Source organism: Thermobia domestica, chromosome 14 (genome assembly GCF_964235325.1).
Source record: "Thermobia domestica chromosome 14, izTheDome1.hap1.1, whole genome shotgun sequence".
In the NCBI taxonomy this organism is placed as follows: domain Eukaryota; kingdom Metazoa; phylum Arthropoda; class Insecta; order Zygentoma; family Lepismatidae; genus Thermobia; species Thermobia domestica.
Genome location: NC_137467.1, coordinates 18397279 through 18413691, shown reverse-complemented (window position 1 = coordinate 18413691; position 16413 = coordinate 18397279). Strand labels below are relative to the sequence as shown.

General features: G+C 38.0%; 1 protein-coding gene across 1 annotated transcript in view; it reads right to left on the bottom strand.

Annotated features, from left to right (window-relative positions):
* The window catches only part of Pi3K68D (phosphatidylinositol-4-phosphate 3-kinase catalytic subunit Pi3K68D), a 408362-nt gene extending 396082 nt beyond the window's left edge, over nucleotides 1-12280 (bottom strand). Inside the window, exon 1 of the mRNA XM_081737759.1 lies at nucleotides 11768-12280. The gene's annotated coding sequence lies outside the window, so the exon portion shown is untranslated. The remainder of the gene's footprint in view (nucleotides 1-11767) is intronic.
* Nucleotides 12281-16413: the final 4133 nt, after the last annotated feature.

The following is a 16413-nucleotide window of genomic DNA, read 5'->3' as shown; positions in this document are numbered from 1 at the left end:
GTTAACGCCAATCCGTTAACATCTTCACGGGTAACGGTGAATTTAACGGTTGTTATATATATTCCATTTTCTATCATTGGAACCAGGGGCGTCATTTATGGGGGACAGGAGGGATCAATTGCCCTCCCCCCAAGCGTTTGAAGAATAGTCTACATATACTTTGATTGTCTACTAATAATCTAGTACAAAACGTGAAAGTCTTATGCTGGTGGTGATATTGCCCTCCCCCCTCTCTAGCGAAGTCTAAAATAACGACCCTGATTGAAACAAAAGTAGTAGGAGTTACACGTCGCACCGTTAGATGTCAGCAAACGTCATCCAGCTGTTGACATCTACCGGTCGAAACTGAAACATTTAATAAGTGATCCATTTTACTGTCAACCATAGTTAATTGTTACCTTGATAAAAACATAAAAAACAATAGCATTACTAATGGATTTCTTTACAACAGAAGAAATACGTCTACCTATCAGTGAGCGATAATAACAGTGGCTTTCCGTGATTAATTTCACGGTCTATTAGCGTGCTAATGATTGTAGATAATACAACGCAATATTCCCTTGTGTTTTATGCAATTAGTAGCATCACCGTAGCTACTATGTGTTCATTGTGTTTTTTTTTCTTTCTTTTCTTTCGATCTTTGTTTGACCTTCGTAGTTTGCCATATATTCAGCTAATCAATAGACTTTCTGTTCCTTTGTTTTGCGTACATACGAAATAATTCATCGGTCCAGAAAGTTAAATCTCATCCGTCATTCTTCTTCTTCTTCTTCTTTAATAATAATAATAATAATAATAATAATAATAATAATAATAATAATAATAATAATAATAATAATAATGTACAGGTGCTATAAAGGTTAGTGGTTGCCCAAAGCATCAAACCAACATACGCCATTGTCATGGCCTCGTTGAAACAATTAAAAGCATGCAGGAGAGAGAGAGAGAGAGAGAGAGAGAGAGAGAGAGAGAGAGAGAGAGAGAGAGAGAGAAGATACTTCAGATTTGCATAGACTTGAAAAATAAGAGAGTTAAATAAAATTAAACATTTTTTTTAAATTTTATTTTAACTTGTTCGCAGCAGAAGTTTAACATAACCAAAAGAACGCCAAGGTGAGAATGAGGTAAACGCACCAACAAGATGCAAGATAGAAAGAAAAAAAAGCAAAACAATTATTCAAAGTCAATGTCAGGCCTGTTAGTCACGTTGTAAGCGATAAACAAATAAACAAAACTGCATGTAAGAGGAAAAAGAAAAAAAATATTAATTAAGCATTTCTTTTCCTTATGAATTTTTCAATTCATAACTAATCTTAAAAATTCATATTTTCTTCTCCCTATCGAGAAAACTGCTGTATACCAAACAGTTAAACCAGGGGCGGATCCAGGGGGCGGTCGCCCCCCCCAGAAGAGAACTTTTTTTAATTTTATATATAAATAAAACCCACCCCCGAGTTTGACGCTCTTAAAAGTAGCTCTAAGTACCAATATTACAACCCATCGCTTCCCCCCAGAAGTCTGTCCTGGATCCGCCCCTGAGTTAAACATTACTTAGAATAGGATTTGCACAGTGGCTCGCTTTACAGTGCTAAGACAGTAGTTTTCAGGAACTAATGTGCAATTAAGGAATGTTGGTGTCTGACAGTTGGATATAACATGTGGTCAGGAGTTCTTCAACGCTCAAAAGCAAATCAAATCGTTTCTGAAAACCGATTCTCGATATTTCTTTATGTTTGTCGATAGACAGACGAACGGACGAACGGTCGTTCTGTACGGTAACACGGGCGTCAATCCCACCGGGGACGTATCCCCCTCAATATTTGTAAAAAGGTTTTCGTTCCTTCCCCAATATTTCAAGTATCTTCGGACAACTATGACTCAAAAAGAGACAATCATGAAGCAGTTTGCTACGTTCACAAAACAATATTAGACAAAGTGGATATGAAAAAAGTAGCACAAAAATTTGTTTCCAATTATGGGGGGGAAAAAAAGCAGTTAGTTTTTGGTCCTGTGAAGGTAAAGTGGCGTAAACTGTAAAGTAACGAACTGTTTTTGTTGATATAGCGAGCAGCAAAGAGAGTTTAGTTTAGTCAAAATAAAAAAAAAAAAATCGTTTTCAACTATGAATGTCATTTACATTAGTTGTAGACTTGTAGCCTACAACTTCTTTTCAAAACTTTATTGTTTCTGAGTATTCACTTCACAGATCTTTTTCATTATTTTGTTTTTGACATACACTTGGTATCGTTTAACTAAACTGTAAAACAAGGTTGACTTTTACTGTTTAAATAAGCAAACAAACTGTAAAGTGTGAAAGAGAGAGAGAGAGAGAGAGAGAGAGAGAGAGAGAGAGAGGGTGAGTGTGTGTGTGTGTGTGTGTGTGTGTGTGTGTGTGTGTGTGTCTAGTACCAGATTTTCCCAAAAAAAAATTAGACCGAACCCCCCGCTTTCCTTGGGAATTCTATTCACCTTAGCTCCGCATTTAATCCGTCCTCCCCCCCCCCAAGTTTATGTGCTGCTGACGCTAATGTTCTGTAAGACTTTCGGTACTTATCTTTAAGTTTTACGTCCCACGTTTATGCCGGTTAGGCTAAAGGAGACGGTGATAATAAGAGATGAGTGAAATGGTGGAATGAAGAAAGTGGGAGGAAACGAGAGACTCCCGAGAAAACCCACGAGCACGGTGTTTGTCCACCACAATGTTCACTTGGCGGGAGCAGGGTTTGAACCCGTGACCCCAAGCACCAGAGGTGAACGCTCTACCACTGAGCCACCGTGCCCCCTTTCGGTACTTATCAAGGATCTTATAAAATAGAGGAGCTGCCCTTACAACAAAATCTTGAAGCCATACGTCATAGTTTCACCACCCCTACTTTGCCCACTCGGCCGATAGGATCGCAATGTTTTGAGCCAAGAATCATGGCGGAAACAAAAGTAACCAATCTGACGATGGCAGAAACGAGAGTAACCAAACAGACGTGCCGATGCTCGATTGCTTTTTTGACTTCATTCATTTAATAGCATGAAGGTACGTACATATGGGCAGATACTCTATTTTATAAGATCCTTGGTACTTCTGCATGGCATAGTTGGAAGTCTAAAAAAATAATAATACTTGGAATATCTGACAGAAGATTCAACATTGAATTACCGGCAACAGCGAGGGCAAAGCCAGCTGACCTTAACCGCACAATAAGGCATGTTTGTATTCTAACTGTGACCACTTTGAGTATTTAATTCAATTACAATTACGCATAGAGAGGAGTGCCTGCAAAGGGGAGGGAACGATGCAAATGCATTAAACGATTCAGGAGGGGGGAATCATATATTTCAAATCTGCCTATAAGTTTGTATATGCTATGTAAAATTTACTCAAAAAAAAAAGTTTCACCATTGTAAATTTTTAAAAAATATTGCATTTCTTTCGAGAATGTTATAACCTTTCTATTTCAACTGTGCCCCCTTCTGGCGCTGCTGTCAACATGTGTTTTCCGCCGTACTTCCCTCGAAAGAGGTGGGACAAGTTACTGCGGCCGAGATCTTTCAACTGTTTGATGCGGTAACATTGACACAATGAATTATTTCACGGACTTCGCTGTCGTCTTGTCTTTGTTAGCCATTCTAAGTAGCCTGCGATCTTTACTCGTCAAGACCAAAGGACTGAATGAGAAATTGGCAACACAGCCGAGAACATTTACTTCTTTCCACGAAGCAAAGGGAAGGTTTCGTCCGTAAGAGGGCGGCGAGGGTGGGGCCGAAGTATGTTTCACATATTTTCCGAGGGCACACTTGAAATAGAAAGGCTCTAGTAGTTGAATTTTGAAGGAACACGTCATGTACCATAGGATTTGCTACTCCGTTTGATGCCTTCATAAATCAAGCACGAGGTTTTCGTTTAGATATTTTTCACTTCGAAATCCTACTCAATATTATACAGGGCACCTGGAAAGTTCCTTTACTGAAAATCAGCACTATTTTGAAATGCTTTGTTATAAAAGATGGTAAAAACGAGCCTCTTCCAACATAGAAACATATTTGCAATCACATCTGCAAGTTAGTATAGTATAGAGAAAATCTTGCTTATGATATAGATAGATGCAATTTGATTTGCAGATCATACATCCCATTGAACTATTCATTCATAGTGCATAGTAATTTTATGGAGACCCTGTATATAGATCTATTCGTATTTCAAGAATGATGCACTTATTCCAATTGGTTATAGTTCAAATAGATCAAATGATGTTGTAAGGTGGCCCCACACTGAGGGAGTGAGTGGGTGGAAGATGTATTTGTACTCCATTGAGGTCTGTGAGAAACCTGCTCTGCATGCATTCAAATCAGTCAACTATACTTTAAGCGAGCGTATGCTCTAGCGCCACTCGCAACGCTGCACGGCACTTGGAGCAATGTCGGATAACTACTCTCATTTATTAGGTGCTGCCGCAAAATTGCGGGAGTATTTCGATCGGCGCATGCGCAGACCGAGACTTAATATTTAAAAAACACACTCACTACAAACGCTCAAAGTGATATAATAACATTCTACCCACTATGTATTCTACCTACTTCATTTGGGTCAAACTGCGCCGTGAATGTAAAGCTACTGTGCAGCACATTGAGGAAGCGAAGATGGGCAAAACTAATCCGCAATTCTTCGTCCTACTCGTTTATTCCCTCAATATGCGGCCAGCCTAAGCGTGATTAGACACTTTTGAAAGCGACTGAACGTACATATAACTTCCACACCAACGCGGAAGAATACTTCAAGAAATTCTTTGATTTCTTCTTTCCTAATAGATTACAACATGAGATAACATAAGTAACTCACAATAGTTTTTTTTTAAATCAGATTAAAACACACACACACACACATTATATCAGCTTGGAAAGAAGATAAACATTGCGATATCGCGACTAAAGTTTAACAAAAACATTACAAGTATCAACTCAGAGCAATGATAAGACAAAGAAACTACCAGCAACCAAGAATGTCCATGCATCAAAATAATGATGAGAAGGAAAAATCATGTTTTCAATAATGATAATGGCAAAATTTAATGAAATTTTGAGATAGAACAAATGCATAACCAGCTCTGGTTTAACGTTGTTGCTGCACAAGTAAGGTGTCCCAAGTTTGAATTAGTGCCACAATGAGTTGAGAAGTAAATTTTCAAAATTCGAGACGAGATGAGACGAGAATCGTGACAATGAGAGTCTTGTTGCGTTGATGATTCCAGTGAAACATTGTTCACAGAGCATTTACGTCAAGTTTCAATTTCGTCCGGTAAATGTGGGCCACTGTAGTATCTTTGCTGCCATCTAACGACGCTATTTGTAACTAGAATCTGTCAATATTAATATACCTTTGTTTCAATGATAGAATATCGATATCCACTGCTAAAGTCAGTGTTACCTATGAACATGTTCACGGATTGACACCATTAAGCATTTCGGTTAAGATAAACGGTTTAGCTTCTTGTCGCAAATATAAAATTCAAACATTCGTTTTCATTAAAGTTATCGTGTGGAGTAACGGACTTATGGATGTACTAACCTTACAATCTTATAAAGCCTACTAGCGTTCTCCTGATAACATTATAAACTTATAAGGCTCACTAGCGTGATCGTTATAACATTAGTCTTATAAGGCCCACTACCGTGATCGCAGTAACATTATAATCTTATAAGGCCCACTAGCGTGATCATAATAACAGAGTCTTATAAGGCCCACTAGCGTGATCATAATAACAGAGTCTTATAAGGCCCACTAGCGTGATCATAATAATATTAGAGTCTTATAAGGCCCGCTCGCGAGATCATCTTAAATATAAGTAAGTAATAAACGAGAGCTCCAGCTCCACACTTAGCATGAGCCCCACAAGTAGCCATTTCAAACTTTTCGATATTGTTCTCAATCTAAATACATTTTAAAGATAAAAGTTTCATTATTGTGTGGAAGTTTACGTGTTACTTGAAAGATCCAGCTCGGGGGGGGGATGCTTTAATGGGCTGTCGAGTTGCCTATGAGGCGCGATATCCAATAGAAACAATTACGCTCTCCGAGGCGAGACAGTATCAACTTGTCTCGCTAGCAGAAGTGTCTCGAAGTTCCGCGCTCTTCAGGAAAAAAAAAAGTTTGTTTAAAATAAAATCAGTCTCGGGATTTAACGTGTTAAAAGATGGTAAAACTTCATTTTGTAAGACATTTTTACGACCGAATATAGCAAAGCTTTCGATTTTGGGTGTAGCGACATCCTAAGGCAGTGTTTTCCAACTTATTTTGGTTGACCGCACATTTTATTGAACATCAAAGACATCAGGACGTATTTGCTTAATTGTTCATTAATACTACAGTAATATAAATTATAATAGTGGAGGTCCACAAAATTTCTATACAGTAGTGACTGTATGTAGTACAGGACATTGTTGTTGCCGCTGGGGGCGATGACTGCAAGTGTCTCAAAAAATGCATTTCAATTAATTATCAAATGCTTTATGACTTTTAAATTCCGAAATTTCGTGATACACTCTGTGGGATGGTGTAACACATCAATGTGTCAAGACACACCGGTTCGGAACCAATGTACTACGATGTTCAACGCTAGCTTGAAGAGTGTCTTGAAATAACTTGTTATAAATTCGAGATATTAAACAAAGAAAGAATTTGTAATAAAATTACCTAGGTAAATACTAAAACTCCTTCCTTTAAATAATAGGCCTGGAAACTTGTCCATTGATCTGTACTTATTAGGTGAGAAAACCAATAAGTAGTCTTGTTCAATTATTTATTTATTTAGTTTTTTTTTTTTATTTTTTTTTTTACTTTGTTTAAAATGCACAGGAGAAAGAAAACTTTGATTTTATTTAATGAAAAATTTTAATTTTATTTTAGAATGTTTCAGTCACATAACGGAAAGAAAACACAAACCGTCCCATTTTATCCGTATGTTAAAGAATGTTCCAATATTAATTACCCTAATTTAACAGGTGTTATAGTGTTTTACTCAATCATTTTGAATATTCTTACTAATCACAGTTACACAGATTAAGAAATATATTACTAGCCATGCCCAGATCATTTCTAGGTTATTACACTTACTTCAGTAAAAAACTGAATATTTAATTAAGTTGGTCTATTATTTAATTCTGATATTTATGCAAGAAGCAAATGTAAAACCATGAATATAATATAAATGTTCATATTAAGTAGACTATCCGGCTTCTTAGTTCTGGAATCTAGGATCCCTATCACTACCGCAAGAATAGATTCCATCTCTTACTTCATATCTTTATTGCAATCGGAAGTGGATCGCCAATTCGTCAGGGGCGGATCCAGGGGGGCGATCGGGGCCATTGCCCCCCCCCAGAAGAGGAAACTTTTTTATTTTATATATATAAATTAAATCCATCCCAGAGTTTGGAGCCCTTAGGTATAAATGGAGCATTATGACAACCCATCACCCCCCCCAGAAGTCGGTCCTGGATCCGCCCCTGCTTCCAGTTTTAAATATTGGAAATGAAAGTGAAATCTTTGAGTTTTACGTCCCACAGTTATGCCGGTTAGGCTAAAGGAGACGGTGATGATGAGTAATGAATGAAATGGTGGAATGAAGAAAGTGGGAGGAAACGGGAGAACCCCGAGAAAACCCACGCACACGGTGTTTGTCCACCACAAAGTTCACTTAGTTTTAAATATTGGATCCCATAGAATGACAACGGTGATACGAAGCAACAAACAACTTTTATTTCTTTAATATACAGTTAATATGACCAAGAATAAGATATCACCTCAGCTTCTAACCCTTTACTGTAGGGTTTCTTAACCTGAGGATCGGGGCTCCTATATAGAGGGATTGCAAGAGGAATACCTGAAGGTAGCGAAAGGAGATGAAAAAGTTAAATTTCATTGGGCTCTAGTAGCGGAAAAGTATATTTCTAAAGGTTATTTGAAATTTTCTGTTTTGATAGATATTTATATTTCTATATGTATTGTCAAACCACGAGAGAGGATCGGAAAGTAAGGTTACAGGGCCGATTTGCAGAGTTTCGGTCACCCGTCACTTACGGCGCTAGTTGCACGTAAACGGGGACTCGTTTACAAAACTGGTCTCGCGAAGAAGTCCGGTCCGCTCAGTTATTCGATTTCTGTAAGCGAAACATGTAACCGCTGACTGATATTGTCGGACCTTGACACGATTGCGTGAAGCAATCAGGAGGAAACAGTCACGGATTCTCACGGAGGACGTCATCTTTCTGCAAAATAACGCCCGCCCGCATACAGCCCAGAAAATCACCACACTGTTTGAGCAGTTTTGCTGGGACATCATCGACCACGCTGCTAGCGACTTTTTTCTCCTGTTCCCGCACTTGAATGAACATATATGAGGTTATCGCTCCACTTCAGATGACGAGGTGAAACATTTCGTGACAACGTGGCTGTACACGCAAGGACAGGATTTTTACCAGGGGGGAGATCTTTGAACTCATCCTGCGATGCGACAAATTTCTCAACCGATATAGAGACTATGTCGAAACATAACCTCATGTACAGTGGCGTATTTAGGGGGGGCTTCCGGGCTTAAGCCCCCCCCGAAATCTTACTTACTATAGTAAACTTTATGAAATATCTTGCAGAATTTTTACATTTTCAGGCAAAGCCCCCCCCGAAAGTTATCAAAGTCCCCCCGAAACAAAATCGTAAATACGCCACTGCTCATGTATGTACTTTCTGTTGGCTGTATTGATTGTATGAAATAATGTATAAACATGTTTCACTGTAGGCTTTGTAACCTTACTTTTTGATCACACCTCGTATTATTCCTATAGAACTTACACACATATATACAGTGGCGTATTTACGATTTTTGGGGGGGGGGCTTTGCCTGAAAATGTGAAAATTCTGCAAGATATTTCATATACTTTACTATAGTAAGTAAGATATCGTGGGGCTTAAGCCCGGAAGCCACCCCCCTAAACACACCACTGCACAGGGCCGCCCACAGGGGGGATGTATGGCGCAAGCTGCGCCATTGAGAAAAATTTTGGGGGGGATTTTACTCTACTTTCGAACTAGCAATTTTACTGTCGGAATAGCATTAAAACACGATTTTGAGAACTAATTTTCAAAAATTTTCCGGGGTGAACCCCCGTACCCCCTGCTTCGATACTCGATGAATGAAGTACCGCGCAAGTAGCCGTATGAAAGGAAAGGTTGGTTCGTCTTAAGAGAGAAGGGCCGCCCACAGGAGGGATGAATGGCGCAAGTTGTGCCATCGAGAAAAAAATTGGGGGGAATAAAAAAAATCGGGGAAGAATTTTAATAAGTAATTTTGTTGTCGTCAGAATAACATTGGAACACGATGTGATTTTTTTTTTAATTCTCGAGAATGAATCCCCCTACCCCCTGCTTAGAAACTCTATGAATGAAGTACCGCGCAAGTTGCTATATGAAAGGATGGCGCCAAGTTCTGGTGAACAACAGTTACAAACACTCAAGAAATCACTTTCAAATTTAGATTTGAAACTTGGCTATGTTGTCTGTTGAAAATTATAAAGTAGTTTGACATAATTGTGAGCTAGTGGTAACCATACAGACAACAGCCAAGTTTCAAATCTAAATTTTAAGTGAGCCAGTGAGTGTTTGTAACTGTTGTCCACCAGAACTTGGCGCCTATTTTTGTGATTTCAATTCTTTTTAAGGCCACTCGTACTTGGCTCTTTTACAGGAATGTTTTTTGTTGGATGTCACTTCTTTTTGTAGGCTAATTTCGAGGATAACATTTTTTTTGGTATCAAACTCAATAACTTGTAACTTGCGTCTTACTTTTCATGTACAAGGGAATTATATCAATATTTTGTAAAGAAAAAAATAATACTACTAGTTGTAAAAAAAAAGAATACCTGTGTCATACACAGTGTGTAGAAGTTTTTATACCCTTCAATATCCTTATAGAACATATTTAGTATTGTACACTACCAAGACTACTAATAAAAATAATGCCATTTTTATAATTACTACTGCCCCTACTACTACTACAAGCATTCTATAATACTACTACAGGAAATAAAAACAACAACAAAAATAACAATTACTAGTACTATAAAAACTACTGCTACACTGGGCAATTGTTTTTAGAGGACTTGAGTTTGAGGAGGGAAGAGATTATTAGTTTTGGGGGGGAGTGCGCCATCAGCTTTGGGGGGGATGGGCACCCCTGCCACTGCATATATACAACCGTAACCAATAAGTAGCAAAATAATTAAAAAGCTTAATATAAACCGGAGATTACTTAGAGGATCGTTCACAATATAATATGATAAATGGAGAATTGTGATATAGAAAAAGTTAACAAAAACCTGCTGTATTAAAACCGGCAAGTGCAAAATCTAATACAACTTCAGACAAAATCTAATACAATATCCCTACATAATAATAATATAATAATTTAAAAGATAGCGAGGAATTGTTCTTGATAATGATTCAGTGCCCAAAGAATAGAATTCTGTTTCCCATCTTACCAATCCGTTTTAACCGGAAGTTAATCTAGTACTTCCGGATCCATACAGTTTTGGAAGTCTACCGTAGTTTCACAAAAGGAAACTAAACTTATTATTTGCAATACAAGACCGCCAAATGCTCTCATGATTTCCTACCTTAGACCAGACGCGCACCTAGAAATTTTTGTTTAGAGGGGTCCAAGGTTTGGGGGAAGGGATCCAATAATACGACTTTATGTAAAATCGAATGGATGGTATTCTATAACCGAAAAAAAAATAGTAATTTTTAAATACTGTCTCATCTATATTCTCACAAAAAAATATTATTTTCCATTGTTTTTATCTGAAAAGAAATAGTACAGACGATAAGATCAAATCTTTAGTCTCTATCAAGTATCTCTGTACTAAACAAGTCGGCAAGTGTATTCTAGAACACAAGTCCGACCTCCCATTGAGTTGTAATAAAGACAGAATACAACGTGCCCTGCGGGACTCAAACCCGCATCCACTCGCTAACGTCCGCTGGGCAATACTATGTGAATTAAATATTAAGCTTTGGTACAGAAAGGAACCAACCTACTACTAACCTGTATGGGGAGACTTGTTTTCTAGAACCTTCCCAAGCAGGTCTAGTTTTATTACAGAATTTTACAAATGTATGCCGAGTAGCTTCTTTGGGGGGGGGGGCGGGCCACCTGTGGATGCGCCCCTGCCATGGATCCTCCTAATACATAGAATGATAGTGTACTCTCCTTTCTTTTACACTGAACTGCCTAAGAGATTCTGAATACTCTATTCTTATTAAGTAATGCCTACTTTAAATTAGACGGCGTGAGCAAATAATATATATCACTTCCTTTTAATTAAATGCTAACGAAGTGTAACATATGAAAGTTAAGATACTGCTTCTTCTTTCTTACATTGCTATTCCTTTACGCGTGGACGGAAACAACCTTCCTGTTGTTCGAAAATAGCCAAAGATAAAGAGATCCTTACACAAATTCGTTTTTCAAAATGCCTGGATTCTTCTCGTAGATATGACAGAATTCTTCTCAAATATTGTGCTATTGCAAATTAGGAGATAAAAAAACCTAATCTGTAAACTAATACGACTTATAGTCCTGTATCTTTTCTCCTTTTTACATAAAGATAACTAGTCTATAACAACATCTTGAATAAAACAAGCTTTTTTTTAAAAAAAAAATAAATAAATGATAATCATATAATAATGATAAAAATAATAGCTTCGAACATCAATGTTACTTACCCATTATTTAAACCAGGGTCCATAACGAAACTAGCAAACAATACGGTTTGTTTACTTTCCTATACAGCAATGACGATGACATATAATAGACAAGTATTCCAGAAAATATTCCTCGCTCCATGCGCATGCGAATTAGCTTCGTATAAATTGGTCGTAGGTCGATTTGCGGCCCATATCTTGTGTTATGCTGAGCTATTTCCTTCTTCTTTCATTTAATAACAGCCTTCCTCGTCAACTGTCGTCGTCAAATGAGAACGCGTATATTTGTCAAGTTGACATTATCTGCCTCCAAAGCACTAATATCGTGGCACTGTTACAGATTACATGAACAACTACAGGTATAATATAAAAACGCTAAGGTAAGCGAAGCGACAATTACACATTTTTTAAAAAAAGAAAACTTTCTGTATGCGCGTGACCTCCAACTGGAACCAGCAAACTAAAGGGTGAATAAGTGCCGTGACTTTTTGCAACTGTAGTGTAGATTCACAAACACTACAAAAAACAGAAATGAGTAGACGAGCACGGTTTGTTATCAATTAAATGGATCGTCAAGCTACGTCAACACAACCAATCACAATGTTCGAGGCTTATATTTGTTTTGAAACGAAGAAAGGATTTTAAAGCGTTATGTTTTGATAACAATCTGTTTCTTCTTATTCTGTTTCTTTACCTTGCACGCTGTATGACGAAAGGGATTTTAGTTTGTTTTTTTTTCTTACGTTATAAATTTTGTGTCATATGCTTCTCTCACAAAGAGAAAATGTGCTATTTATCAATATTGAGGTACGTATATAATTTTTCTTATCAACGATACGCATGTGGGATAATTATCATTATTAAAATAATCGGCTTTTGATATAATTAAAAAAATAATCCCAGCTTCACTTAACGGTGTAATTCCGACTATTTTATCAACAAATGCGTTTCGTTTTACAGAGGCAAATTATGGTAGACTTCCAATCAACGGGGATTGAACACTGAACCCAGAAGCAATAGATCTACAAATTTCGAAAAAAAAAATAAATGAAATCTTTGAGTCTTACGTCCCACGATTATGCCGGCGAGGCTAAAGGAGACGTTGATGATGAAATAATGAATGAAATGATGGAATGAAGAAAGTGGGAGAAAACGGGAGAACCCCGAGAAACCCACACACACGGTGTCTGTCCACCACAAAGTTCACTTGGCGCAGGTTAGGATCGAACCAGGGACCCCAAGCACCAGAGGTAATCGCTGTACCACTGAGCCCCCTATAAATTTCGATTGTAATACAGAGATGTCACAGATGGAATCTGTCCTGACACTGATTCCATATAAAAGCTATTTCTTGCTATATCTCACAATTAGGAGGCACAGTGAAACAGTGGTTCTAGTGCCTGGAGTCCCTGGTTCGATTCCAATCAAGTAAGTTTGTGGTGGGCTATATTGTGCCCGCGGTACTCCCGTTTCCTCGGATATTCTTATATCACTAATTCTTCCATCGCCATTCACTAGCCCGAATCATCGCCTCCCTTAGCCAAAAAGGAGATTGGTTGCAGTCAGGGTTGGCTGGTTTACCCCCCCCCCAAAAAAAAAAACAAAGAACGAAAAATGTTTAAATCGTGTGAACTTCATGGTGACGTTTCCACATATCAAACCATCCGCATTAAGTTTATCTACTTTTCACCTTTTAATCAAGGGGTCCCGTGTTCAATTCTCAGTCGAACCACAACCCATCTTTCAAGTGTAAACCTAGTAGCGATTCGAGGTATCTCTTTAAGCGAAAGTCTTCTCCGCGATAACGTTGGTATTTCATAAGGATTTTAAGCCTAAACATACGAAATGAAACCAAATTACATATTTCTACTTTAATGAATGCCTGTTGCTTTATAAAGAAGCCAAGGTTGCTTAAACATATTTATAGAAATTGGCAAAATTTATCAACTGCCTCCGTAGCTTCCAACATCAGCTTGATTTGACTTCACACAAATACATTTAAATAACAGGATTTTCCCAATGGCTAAGGTGGGAGTTTCCCGATTTATATATAATTCTGTATAATGTTTTTACTTGTGTAACTGTTTATTTTTTGTCCTTGTGAAATGACTCGTGACAATTATATTAACAAGCAGGCCTAGGTAAAGATGAGTACAACGTATTTTTATCAAGGGTCCTTTGTGAGTGAGTCGGCAATCGCATTTGTGACCAATTAGTCCCGGTTTCATGTCGAAATGGACAATTTCTCTTGGATGTAAGCCGAGAAGCGGTTTGGATTCCGCTTTAAGCTTATGTGACCCCTTCCAGCATAACCTTGTTGTTGCATAATAACACCAAGGCGAAACAAACTAATTTCTGTCCATATATAATATAAATACGTAGAGTAAATTATTTAAACAAAAAAAAAAAAACTGGTTTAAACCAAAAAACCTGGTTTTTTGTTTTTTTAAAATAAAAACCATGGTTTTTGACAACCCTGGTTGCAGTGTTGATCACTATGTAAAAAGAAAAAAGAAAGAAAAGCGTATGGGATAGCGAGAAATGATCTTCTGGAAACGATTGAGCATCCCAAGAATATGTTCCATGAAATGAAATCTTGATGAGAATGAAGGCTAAAAGGAGACAGTGATGATGAGAAATGAATGCAATGGTGGAATGAATAAAATGGGAGGAAACGGAAGAATCCCAAGAAAATCCATGAACATGGTGTTTGTCCATCAGAAATCCAATTGGCGCGAGCTTGGAACGAACCAGGGACCCTAAGCACCAGAGGTGAACGCTCTACCACTGAGACATCGTATTCCCCTCCTAGAATACGTTCATTTACTTCGTTAACACTCTACTAAAATCGAAAGTGGAAGAAATCAACCATTTCCGGTTTCAACGTTGATTACCATAGAATAAAAATGATAATAAATAGCGACAAGATTTTCCTTGGAATCGATTCAACGTCTGATGAAAAAGTATTATCTTCACCTATATTTTTCTACTAAATTTACTAGTACTCAGGCCCGTATTCAGGGGGGGGCCGGGTCCCCCCTAAATTTTTGCTGTCCCCCCTAAAAGTTTCACGATAGGCTTGCAAATGAACTATAATATGGTGATGAACTATCATATGGCTGGATCGCCCCTCCCCTAACTTCAGCCGGCCTCCTCCTACATTTTTGGGCTGGCTACGGGCCTTCTAGTACTGCCGGTTTCAATATAGATTTGCACAAAGTAAAAGAATGAACTGAAATAGTTTGGTTTAACGTTCCACCATTATGCCCTTTATGCTAAGGGAGGCGATGATTAAAGCAAGTGAATGATAATGGAAGAACTGGTGGAATGAGAAAGTGGAAGTACGCAACGTTGCCCACTATCTTGGCCGGGAATCGAGCCAGGATACTCACGAACCAGCAGTAAGCGCTCGACCACTTTTTATTTTATTTTCAAGTTAACTGATTCACCGAACGTGCCTCGTTTACTTGCTTAAGGTTAGTGTAAAGGGACAAGTTTTACCGATAGATGTCACTACAGTCTTCGTATCTCCCATGTATTTTTTACCTTTCTCGAAAATTTACAATTTCTTTTATAAATTTCAACCTTTCAACCATTAAGACTTCAAATTTTTAGAGAAGGAACTTCATAACCTATTAAAGAGAACAATCCGTGCCGATTTTTTATTTAGAATTTTCTTCATTGTTGAAATAGTTCCATTGTTAAAGGTTTCAAAAATTAAAATGAAATGAAATCTCTGAGTATTACGTCCCACGGTTATGTCGGTTAGGCTAAAGGAGACGGTAATAATGAAAAATGAGTAAAATGGTGGAATGAAGAAAGTGGGAGAACCCCGAGAAAACCCACGAGCACGGTTTTTGTCCACTACAAGGTCCATACGGAGCAAGCTGGGATCGAACCAGGCACCCCAAGCACCGGAGGTGAATGCTCTACAACTGAGCCACCGCGCCCTCCTAAAAGTTTGAATATCCATTTCAACAATCAAGCCCTTTCAACAATGAAGAAAATTCTAAATAAAAAAATCGGCATGGATTATTGCCTTCGATAGATTATGAACTTCCTTTTCTAAAAATTTGAAGTCTGTAAGTTGAAATTTGTAAGAGGAATCGTGAATTTTCGTGAAAGATAACATATTCATGGGAGAGATACGAAGTCAGTAGTGCCAACTGTGGGAAAAATTTGTCCCTCTAAACCAACTTTTAACTACTAGGTTTCTACTTAATTTCACTCGTTTAACTTGCTTTTCTAGTAACCTAGAACAACAGGAAGACGAGCACAGAAATATCGGGGACAGTTAAAATTCTAAAGGCTCTCCCAGCGGGAATCGAACACGAGACCCCTATACTAAAGGCTCAAGGGCTAGTCACTAGACCAGCGGAGAGAGCAAAGAGCCACCGTGCCTGTTCACAGTAAAACGAGACGAGACGAGACATTTGCATCTCGTAAAAATAAATTAAGGTGGTCTTCAAATCACGCCCGTGTTTTTTTTTTTTTTTTTTTTTTTTTTTTTTTTTTTTAATCCGGTGCAATAGTGGCTGCGCAGACCATTACGTAATACAGTATCAATCTTAACAGAAGAGAACGCTCCCTATCACAATATCCTGACGTCACTGGTCTTGGCAGGCACAAATTTGGTACAAAAGAAAAAAAGTAAAGATAGGAAGTAG